Source organism: Macaca thibetana, chromosome 4, assembly GCF_024542745.1.
Source record: "Macaca thibetana thibetana isolate TM-01 chromosome 4, ASM2454274v1, whole genome shotgun sequence".
Taxonomy (NCBI): domain Eukaryota; kingdom Metazoa; phylum Chordata; class Mammalia; order Primates; family Cercopithecidae; genus Macaca; species Macaca thibetana.
The window spans coordinates 28933657-28942758 of NC_065581.1; the positions used below are offsets into that span (position 1 = coordinate 28933657).

Sequence of the window (9102 nt, forward strand, 5' to 3'; positions counted from 1 at the left end):
CTATCATCTATCTACTCTATGTATCTATGTATCTATATGTCTGTCTGTCTATCTATCTATCTATCTATCTATCTATCTATCTATCTATCTATCTATCATCTGTCTCTTTTTCTGGACTAGCTGAGAGTAAGTTGGAGATGCCACGTACCTTTACACCAAATACTTTATCAATGTTTCTTGTCTAAGAAGAAGGATGTTATTTTACAGAAGTCCTGCACAGTACCCAAATCAGCAAATTTAATGTGGGCACAATATTATTGTCTAATCCATAGTCCACAGTGAGATTTCTTAAATTGTCTCAATAATTTTGTTAATAGCTAGTTTTTTAAAAAAAATCCCAGATCATACACTGAGAAATCATGTCTCATTAGTCTCCCTTCATCTGGACCAGTGCCTCAGCCTTTGTTTGTCTACTTAAACTTGATACTTTTGAATTGTACAAGCAAGCTATTTCTCTCAATTTGAGTTTTTCTCATGTGTCTTCATTATTAGAATTAGTCTGTGTAATTTTAGCATAAATATCACTGAAGTGACATCATGTCCTGTTCAGAGCATCATCTCAGCAGTCTCATGATGTTGGTTTGTACAAATACAGGTGATCTTAAGATCAATAAAATCACCTGGTTATGGTGGTGTCTGCCAGGTTTTTCTACTATAAACTTTACTATCTTTCAATTTGAAATTAACAAGAAAGTTGTGAGGAGATATTTTAGAGTATGTACATACCCTGTTCCCCATTATTCATTTATTTACTCTTTTACTTTTTATATCAGTATGAGTTTTCTAATTCTTCTTTTGTTAAATTCATTACTACTAATGATTAAATTGTCTTACAATTAAATGATGGCAAGCCCTTCAAAATGGATTTTATTTTTTTTATGTGTCCTGACGTTTTTTGGAGCATAGCATTTGTTTACTATTTTTTGAGTTTACCTGACTTTTTTTTTTTTTTCTCTCAGGTAATAGGAAATGAATGATGATGGAAAAGTCAATGCTAGCTCTGAGGGGTACTTTATTTTAAATTTTCTAATTGGCCTTATCTGGAAATAGTTCTCTTTGTGGTTATTTTGATCTTCTACTTGATGACACTGGTAGGAAACCTGTTCATCATTATCCTGTCATACCTGGACTCCCATCTCCACACTCCCTTGTATTTCTTCCTTTCAAATCTCTCATTTCTGGATCTCTGTTACACCACCAACTCTATCCCTCAGTTGCTGGACAATCTCTGGGGTCTGGAAAAGACCATTTCTTATGCTGGTTGCATGGTTCAACTTTACTTTGTTCTCACACTGGGAACCACAGAGTGTGTCCTACTGGTGATGATGTACTATGACTGTTATGCAGCTGTGTGTAGACTTTTGCATCACACTGTCCTCATGCACCCTCGTTTCTGCTGCTTGTTGGCTGTGGCTTCTTGGGTAAGTGGTTTTACAAACTCAGCACTTAATTCCTCCTTTTCCTTCTGGGTACCGCTGTGTGGACATCACCAAGTAGATCACTTTTTCTGTGAAGTTCCAGCACTTTTGTGATTATTGTGGGTCAGTACCCATGCAAATAAGCTGACCCTCATAATCATAAGCTCCATTTTTGTTCTCCTACTTCTCACCCCCATTTTCACTTCCTATGGTGCCATCGTCCAGGCTGTACTGAGGATGTAGTTAACTGCTGGGCTTCGGAAAGTGTTTGGAATATGTGGAGCTCATCTTATGGTTGTATCTCTCTTTTTCTTTCTGGCCATGTGCATGTATCTCCAGCCACCATCAGGAAATTCTCGAGATCAAAGCAAGTTCGTTGCTGTTTTATACTGTTGTCACACCTAGTTGTAACCCTATAATCTACACCCTCAGAAACAAAGATGTAAGAGGGCCAATGAAGAGACTAATGGGGTGGGAATGAGCCTGTGTATGTGTGATAGTAACAATAAAATGGAGTCTCTCCTCACAATGATTCATCCATCTGTTTATTTATCAACGATTCTTTTATTCACTCTGTTAGTACTTGCTGAGCATGTACTCTTAACAAAAAGTCATGGAGTTCCTGGTAACAGGTAGGAATAAAACATATTCAGCTTAAACATCATTCACTTGTGGAGAAAACAGCTATGTAAAATCAAGATAAAACATCTATAGCGATGTTTTTCCATGGCACAAACCTAATGAATCCAAGACAGACTTTTCCTGATTAAAAATAAGGCATGAAATTTGTTGTAAATATTGATAAAAGTGAAGTTATAATTCCTATGAAAAGATGATACTCTCAGTGTAAAAATATCTAGAATATGTCTTTTAATTTTTTGCTTTTTGGGCAGAATACTTTTGTCTTCTATCTTTAGTTTAGTTGAATACACAGCAAAATACTTCAAATCCTTTCCTCCAACACTCCTTATTCTTTGTTGGATAGTAAATTTTGAGAGGAATTTTGGTCCATATTCTTTGATATCCAATATCAATAGTAAGACAATAAGTTTTATGAATTGTAGCAAGAGACATGTTGAAGCAGTGTAGCAGAAGTCGGCATCTGAGATCCCTCTTTTTTGCAAGGCAGTGATATATTGGAGGTGAAAGGAGCTGGTAAAGCTGATCTATGTAGCTTACAAAGAAATGGTCATCACCGGCTAGATATACTTAAGTGAGGTAAGTGCTTGGAACAACTGCATTACCTAAAGAGCTATGGAGAACATTTGAGGCAAATAGAAAGGCTCTGAAAATAACTTGAAATCAATGGGTATGTAAAAGAATTATGTTTAAATATGTTGGAAAAATTTTATGATAAAAGCTGTTATATGGAAAATGTTAGTTTATTTTTATTTTTAAGCTTGTTGTAATTTGAATCTTTATAGTTAATTAGTATATTAGGAATGTCAATATATGGTGTCAAATAAAGAAATATATTTTATAGAAGTTATCATTTTGTTCTATATATTATTGCCAACCATCTTCATCTGAAATAATTGTGCCATACCTAGAGCAATTTAAACTGACAGTCATAGTCAAGTGACGTGGAAAAATGACTAAAGGAGAATTCAGGATAATGTAACATACTTGCAATGCCTGAGTTTTCTCTATAACTTGAATGTCAGCTGTAGCTTTTGAGGCCTGTGAGATTTGGATATGATTGATTCACACACTATTTCCTAAATTATAAAAATAAAAATGTATCTTGGAACTTCTCTCCAATTTCTAGTGTGACTTGCAATTGCATTGATTCTGCTGACTTTATCTTCTTTCTACATCTGTGACTCTTCCTTTATTTCTAACTAGGCATGAAAAATATGAGTCATGTGCCCTTGTCCTTAAGCTTACCCAAGAAATGAAGAACCAAGAATAATGTATGTAAAATAACTTTTAGTAAACAATTGAGACCACATAGGGTAAAACATAACATAAAAACACATTTTTAAAAACTTAAAGAACATAACTTAGCTCTTTGAACTATTTCCTACTATGGAAATCTTACTTTTTGGAACACTTCCTGTAGCATCCTCGTTTCTCACCTACTCAAATATCTCCCCATCTTTATTAAGGATAAGTGAAAAGTTGTATTTATTTATGATATATGACATAAAGTTTTGATATATGCATAATTATGCAATTATTATCAAGCTAATTAACAGATCAATAACTCACATACTCATCTGTTTTGTGGTGAGAACATTTAGGATCTGTTTTCTTAGCAATTTTCAAGTATGTAGTACAGTATTATTAACTATAGTCACCATACTATAGAATAGATCTCTTGAATTTATTCCTTCTAACTGAAACTTTGTGCCCTTTGACCAGCATCTCCCCATTTTCCCTCTCTCCACTCCTAACCCCTGACAAGCATCATTCTACTACTTTGTGCTTCTATGAGTTCATTTTATGTAGATTTCACATATGAGATCATGCAGTATTTATTTTTCTGTGCCTGGCTCATTTTACCTAGCAAAATGTCCTCAGGTTTGCCATGTTGTTGAAAATATTAGGACTTCCTTCTTATTTTAAGGCAGAATATTATTCTATTGTATATAAACTACACTTTTTAAATTCACTCATTAATTGATTGACTCAGATTGATTAAATACTTCGGCTATTATGAATTTGCTGCCATGTACATGAAAGTGGAGATAGCTCTTCAACATAGTGATTTAATTCTTTTGGATATAAATCCAGAAGTGTGATTGATGGATCATATAGCAGTTCTATTTTTATTTATTATTAATTAATAATTTATTTATTTTTTGAGACAGGGCCTCACTCTGTCACCCAGGCTGGAGTGCAGTGGTGTGATCTCAGCTCACTGCAACCTCCACCTCCCGGGTTCTAGCGATTATCTTGCCTCAGCCTTCAGAGTAGCTGGGACTAGAGGTGAGCGCCACCATGCCCAGCTAATTTCTGTATTTTTAGTAGAGGCAGGATTTCTTTTGTGTGTGTGTGTGTGTCTGTGTGTGTGTGTGTGTGTGTGTGTGTGTGTGTCCTAGGAAGTCTATAATTACCCTCAGGCCGATATAGTTTCTCCTATATGTTCTTAGGAAATCTTTTATTTTTCATTATTTTTATTTTTATTTTACTTTAAGTTCTGGGATACATGTGCAGAATGTGCAGGTTTGTTACATAGGTATACATGTGCCATAGTGGTTTGCTGCACCTATCAACCTGTCATCTAGGTTTTAAGCCCCGCATGCATTAGGTATTTGTCCTAATACTCTCCCTCTCCTTCCCCCGAACCTGTGACAGGCCCCAGTGTGTGATGTTCCCCTCCCTGTGTCCATGTGTTCTCATTGTTCGACTCCCACTTATGAGTGAGAACATGTGGTGGTTGGTTTTCTGTTCCTGTGTTATTTTGCTGAGAATAATGGTTTCCAGCTTCATCCATGTCCCTGCAAAGGACATGAACTCATTCTTTTTTATGGCTGCATAGTATTCCATGGTGTATATGTGCCACATTTTCTTCATCCAGTCTATAATTGATGGGCATTTGGGTTGGTTCCAAGTATTTGCTATTGTAAATGGTGCTGCAATAAACATACATGTGCATGTGTCTTTATTGTAGAAAGATTTATAATCCTTTGGGTATATACACAGTCATGGGATTGCTGGGTCAAATGGTATTGCTGGTTCTAGATCCTTGAGGAATCGCCACACTGTCTTCCACAATAGATGAACTAATTTATACTCCCACCACAGTGTAAAAGCATTCTTATTTCTCCACAGACTCGTCAGCATCTGTTGTTTCCTGACATTTTAATAATTGCCATTCTAACTGGCACGAGATGGTATCTTGTGGTTTTGATTTGCATTTCTCTAATGACCAGTGATGATGAGTGGTTTTTCATATGTTTTTTGGCTCCATAAATGTCTTCTTTTGAGAAGTGTCTATTTATATCCTTCGCTCACTTTTTGATGGGGTTGTTTGTCTTATTTTCATAAATTTGTTTAAGCTCCTCATATATTCTGGGTATTAGACTTCTGTCAGATGGATAGATTGCAAAAATTTGTCCCATTCTGTAGGTTGCCTGTTCACTCTGATGATAGTTTCTTTTGCTGTGCAGTAGCTCTTTAGTTTAATTAGATCCCATTTGTCAATTTTGGCTTTTGTTGCAATTGCTTTTGGTGTTTTAGTCATGAAGTCTTTGCCCATGCCTATATCCTGAATGGTATTGCCTAGGTTCTTTTCTAGGGTTTTTATGGTTTTGGGTTCTACATTTAAGTCTTTAATCCACCTTGAGTTAATTTTTGCATAAGGTATAAGGAAAGGGTCCAGTTTCAGTTTTCTGCATATGGCTAGCCAATTTTCCCATCACCATTTGTTAAACAAAGAATCCTTTCCCCAGTTGCTTGTTTCTGGTAGAGATGGGATTTCACCATGTTGGCCAGGCTGGTCTCAAACTCTTGACCTCAGGTGATCTGCCCACCTCGGCCTCCCAAAGTGTTGGAATTACAGGCATAAGTCACTGTGCCTGGCCCTATTTTTAATTTATTTAGGAACTTTCACAGTGTTTTCCCTCATGGCAGTCCTAATTTACATTTCCAAAAACAATGTATAAGAATTCCCTTTTTGGCCGGGCGCGGTGGCTCAAGCCTGTAATCCCAGCACTTTGGGAGGCCGAGACGGGCGGATCACGAGGTCAGGAGATCGAGACCATCCTGGCTGACACGGTGAAACCCCGTCTCTACTAAAAATACAAAAACTTAGCCGGGCGAGGTGGCAGGCGCCTGTAGTCCCAGCTACTCGGGAGGCTGAGGCAGGAGAATGGCGTGAACCCGGGAGGCGGAGCTTGCAGTGAGCTGAGATCCGGCCACTGCACTCCAGCCTGGGCGACAGAGCGAGACTCCGTCTCAAAAAAAAAAAAAAAAAAAAAAAAAAGAATTCCCTTTTTTCCATATTCTTCCCAACACCTGTTATCCTTTGTCTTTTTCATAGTAGACATTCTAACTGGTGTGAGGTATGAGGTGATATCTACTGGTGTGAGGTATGAGGTGACATCTATTGGTGTGGGCCTGGAATTTAGGTCTAGTAGAGCCTAGAGCAGTGGGGATCAACCTGAAGCCTGGAATTGGCCTGGTGCTAGAGTGGAACTTGCTGCCTTGGGGTCTTGTCTGGAGCCTGGGTTTATGGGGCCCAGCTTTATGTGCTGGTCTGCAGGCTAGGTCCTTGGATACTGGCATGGGTCTGGGGACCAACTGGCACTGGAAAGTCCTATTTTGCCACTTTATTGAGATCACTTCTCACTATCTAAATTTTTTTTGGCTTTTTAACTTTCTGTGCTCTTTTCTCCTTTTTCTTTTACAATACATATATATTTTCTTTTATATGTGTAGACTTTTTGTTTTCTTTTGGAAGGTTATGTTGGGAACAGGCCCCCAAATCTGGCCATAAACTGGCCCCAAAACTGGCCATAAACAAAATCTCTGCAGCACTGTGACATGTTTGTGATGGCCATGACGCCCATGGTGAAGGCTGTGGGTTTACCAGAATCAGGGCAAGGAACACCTGGCCCACCCAGGGCAGAAAACCACTTAAAGGTGTTCCTAAAACACAAACAATAGTGTGAGCGATATGTGCCTTAAGGACATGTTCCTGCTGCTGATAGCTAGCCAGAGCCCATCCCTTTGTTTCGGCCCATCCCTTTGTTTCCCGTAAGGAATACTTTTAGTTAATCTATAATCTATAGAAATAATGCTTATCACTGGCTTGCTGTCAGTAAATATGTGTGGGTCAAACTCTGTTCAGGGCTCTCAGCTCTAAAGACTGTGAGTCCCCTGATTTCCAACTCCACACTCTATATTTCTGTGTATGTATCTTTAATTCCTCTAGTGCTGCTGAGTTAGGGTCTCCACGATTGAGCTGGTCTTGGCAAGCTTATAATTATAGGATATCTAATATTGAATCCTAGTCATATTAGCCTGTACTATTTAATTTGTAATCTGAAAGAGATCAGTTACCAATAATTCCCCCAAAGAGTAACACAGATATTATTGTTTTTATTGTTTTGTACTTTTCAAACCAATCAAACAAACTTTATGCAGTTTTATCACAAGTAGAACAACAAGAATGAGTTTTCTCACTTTATCAAACTGAAGGGAGGAGATAGGTGCTTGTGTAAGCTCTGGCAACTTGTATGTGAAAAAATCAGGGTAAGGACAATACATTTTTAGCTCTGACGACTCATTCCTATGTCCACAACACTTAAGGCAAAGTAGAAGCCCTGAGATGCTCCGCTTGTGAGGTCTAAACCTCATGTCAATGTTTGTGAACTGGAATTTCCAAAGAACAAATGAATGTATGAGGCAAGCAACTTTACTGTAGAACTAACAGTGAAGCCAACTTTTTTCCAGATAGGAATGATGACTAACTGCACTGAAGCATCAGCTTCTTTTGCCCTGTAAATTTTTGTCAGGAATACCACAAAAGTGTGATTGTGTTCTCCTTAGTTCATCTTATCAGAATGTACATGGTATTTCTTTATTCTGTTACGGGCAATATTGGCTTTGATTACTTGGTTAATGTTGTATCTGCCAGGCATCTTTACTATAAAAGTTAGTGCTTTTCTCAGTAATATATAAATGTCATGTGGGGAAGTATGTTGAGATTAGGTAGCATTCTGTTTTTTAACTAGCTTTCATCCACTAGTTTTATTAGTAAGCATCCCTTAATAGTCCTTCCCAGAAACACTTATTACTATAGTGGTTTCCAAGTAATTATTATTAAAGTTCCATAATTCCTTCCAAATTAATTAGTTTGTGTGGCAGGCTAAATACTTCCTCTCCTTCTCTCAAATGATCATACCCTAATCACTGGGACAAGTTATTATATGTTACCTTATATGGCAAAATGTATTTTATTTTTTATATTTTAAGTTCTGGAAGACATGTGCAGAATGTGCAGGTTTGTTATACATGCCATGGTGGTTTGCTGCACTCATCAACCCATCATCTACATTAGGTATTTCTCCTAATGCTCTCTCTCCCCTAGCCCACCCACCTTCTGACGGACGCTGCTGTGTGATGTTCCCCTCCCTGTGTCCATATTTTCTCATTGTTCAACTCCCACTTATGAGTGGGAACATGCAGTGTTTGGTTTTCTGTTCCTGTTTTTAGTTTGCTGAGAATAATCATTTCCAGTTTCATCCATGTCCCTACAAAGGACATGAATTCATCCTTTTTTATGGCTGCATAGTATTCCATGGTGTATATATGTTACATTTTCTTTATCCGGTCTATCATTGATGGGCATTTGAGTTGGTTCCAAGTCTTTGCTATTGTGAATGGTGCTGCAATAAACATACATGTGCATTTGTCTTTATAGTAGAATGATTTATAATCCTTTGAGTGTATACCCAGTAATGGGATTGCTGGGTTCAATGGTATTGCTCGTTCTAGATCCTTGAGGAATTGCCACACTGTCTTCCACAATGGATGAACTAATTTACATTCTCACCAACAGTGTAAAAGCATTCCTATTTCTCCACATCCTCTCCAGCATCTGTTGTTTCCTGACTTTTTAAAGATCACCATTCTAACTGGTGTGAGATGGTATCTCATTGTGGTTTTGATTTGCATTTCTCTAATGATCTGTGATTATGAGCTTCTTTTCATGTTTGTTGACTGTATAAATGTC

At 37.6% G+C, this 9102-nt stretch overlaps 1 pseudogene; it reads left to right on the forward strand.

Moving 5' to 3' along the window:
- The first annotated feature begins 969 nt into the window (after positions 1 to 969).
- On the forward strand, positions 970 to 1899 carry LOC126953120 (olfactory receptor 2J3-like; annotated as a pseudogene).
- Positions 1900 to 9102: the final 7203 nt, after the last annotated feature.